This window comes from Aotus nancymaae, unplaced genomic scaffold (assembly GCF_030222135.1).
Source record: "Aotus nancymaae isolate 86718 unplaced genomic scaffold, 86718_ANA_hifiasm-v0.15.2.pri h1tg000011l, whole genome shotgun sequence".
Classification (NCBI taxonomy): Eukaryota; Metazoa; Chordata; class Mammalia; order Primates; family Aotidae; genus Aotus; species Aotus nancymaae.
Genome location: NW_026988422.1, coordinates 75,593,553 through 75,595,963, shown reverse-complemented (window position 1 = coordinate 75,595,963; position 2,411 = coordinate 75,593,553). Strand labels below are relative to the sequence as shown.

At 50.2% G+C, this 2,411-nt stretch overlaps 1 non-coding gene across 1 annotated transcript; it reads right to left on the bottom strand.

The window, feature by feature from the left end:
• Positions 1 to 339: 339 nt before the first annotated feature.
• Positions 340 to 441, bottom strand: LOC135274362 (U6 spliceosomal RNA). The gene has a single exon (XR_010342204.1). It is a non-coding gene; the product is annotated as a U6 spliceosomal RNA (small nuclear RNA).
• Between the last annotated feature and the right edge of the window lie 1,970 nt (positions 442 to 2,411).

The following is a 2,411-nucleotide window of genomic DNA, read 5'->3' as shown; positions in this document are numbered from 1 at the left end:
CACCTGGCTCAGAGACAAGAATTTTTTTTTTTTTCGAGATGGGAGTCTTGTTCTGTCACCCAGGCTGGAGTGCAGTGGTGTGATCTTGGCTTATTGCCACCTCGGCCTCCCAGATTCAAGCAATTCTCCTGCCTCAGCCTCCCAAGTAGCTGGAATTACAGGCACACCCACACCTGGCTAGTTTTTATGTATTTTTAGCAGAGATGGGGTTTCACCACGTTGGCCATGCTGGTCTCGAACTCCTGACCTCATGATCCACCCGCCTCAGCCTCCCAAAGTGCTGGGATTACAGGTGTAAGCCACCATGCCTGGCCAAGAATTTTTTTAAGAAAATTTTAGAAATATATGGAATGCTTCACAAATTTGTGTGTCATCCTTGTGCAGGGCCATGCTAAGCTTCTCTGTATTGTTCCAAGCTTGGTATATGTGCTGCCAAAGCGACAATTTTGCCCCTGCTGCTGCTGCCTGCACCATCTGACCCCAGGCAACCTTATCTAACCTCCTACAACTCAGCTTCCTCATCTGTAAAATGGGCAAATGGGGATAATAATAATGACTGCTGGGGGTTAAAAGAGGTAAATGTATAAAAAGCACTTTATACAGTGTCTGACACATGAAGTCTTGATAAATGATCACTATTACTATTTTAAATGCTTTTTCAAATCCATTTTCCCCTTAGGCCAGATTTGCAATTATTCCCAGCAGGAAACATGTTTCATTGCCTGCCCCACCCACAGCTCTCTTCTCAGAACCTGCTTCTCCAAAGGGCAAGCTGCAAGACCCTTCCCCTGTGCCCACTACCTGGCCTGGCCACCCTGATGGGACAGGAAGTCTGACTCAAGGGAGCTGATAGGTTAAGTTCTCTCAGTAATTTAGCCTAAGAGTCCACCAATTTTAGTGAATTGGTAAGAATGCACTGGACTTACATAGTCTCAAGGAATTGTGATCTGAGCCAGCTGATACCCTGGGGAGTCAAAAGACACCCAGAAGTTAGGGGAGCAGAAACAACATGTGATCTGGTTTGCAGAGGTGCATGGAGCTCAGAGAGGCAGAGAAGATGAGGCCAGTTCATGGGAGGTCTACCTGCACTTCCTCAATTAACTTCATCAGATTCCCTAATCCCTTTTAATAAAACTCCTTCTCACTTGCATTTTCCGAATGGGTTTCTATTTCTTACAACCAAAATAGCCCTGACTGAAATGTTAATATACAGGCATGCCTTACCCACAAGACTGGGACACCATCTGCAGTCCTAGCATTTAGTGTGGTTCTAGATCAATAGCTGATTGATAAGAGATGAATGAATGAATGAAAGAATGAACGAACAAACACTACAGTCAGGCCTGTCCAGGCCCTCACCTTTGCCAATGTCCCTGCATTCAGCCTCAGCCACTTCCTCTGGCCCCTGGTTGTCCTTTGGTTGGAAGAACCCACCCTTACACATCCCAGGATCCCAAAAGGCCAGGGGAAAAGAAGTCAGTTGAGTTACAGAGCCTGAAGTTTCCAAAACACAGGGATGTTGAGAGAGAAACCACTGATGGCCAAAACGTCATCACAGAAGACACGGTTAATACGGGAGGCTGGCTGTGTCCAGGGCACAGGAAAGGGCACCTGCTTTGTCGATGTGCCGAGCAACATGCTGCGGACGCCTTACACAAGCCTTCCTACTGTGGCCTCGAGCCCTTGTGCAGGTCCTGAGCCTACTGGCCCTCAGCCACTTCCCCTGCCAGCTGCGCTTCCCAGCTTCCTGCTGGGTGGGTCCAGCCAAGGGAGGCAGTGGTGGGAGATTGGAGGGTGAGGAATAAGGAGAAGCTGGGCTATTTCTCCTCCCTCTCTGCCTCAGATAGCACCCTGGCAAGAGCTGTGTGTGGCCACTGGACCAGCCCCCCGTGGGTCCAGCCCCCACCTGGCGACCTGACCGCTGGGCTTCAGTAACACCACCTCCTCCCTGCATCCTCCCCACTCACAGTGTCTTCCTGCTGCTCTCTGGATTGCCTTGCCCTCCTCCACTTTGCCTCCAAGCTCCGCCATCATCCATGTAACCAATTCCCTGCATTAAAGTAGTTCTGTTTGAAATTCTCCAGGGGTTTCCATTCCCCAGCCAAAGCCGTATGGTTGGTATTATTTCTGGGCTGCACTGAGAAAACAAAACTGCAAGGGGGAGCAACTTGCCTCTGGTTATACTGCTAGTAAGTGGCAAAGCTGCATTTGAAGCCAGCTCTGTCTGACTTGAAGGCCACGTTTCATCTGCATACCCCCCGCTTCCACTGCCCTTGGGGAGCCATCCACCCTCTAACGGAGCTGGCCTCAGCTCCACCTGTACCGGTGCTGCCATAGGAAGGTCTCCTAACCCTCCCTGGATGGGAGACTCCAGGTGATTTGGCAACTGTGGCCGGGCACCCTGTTAAGCC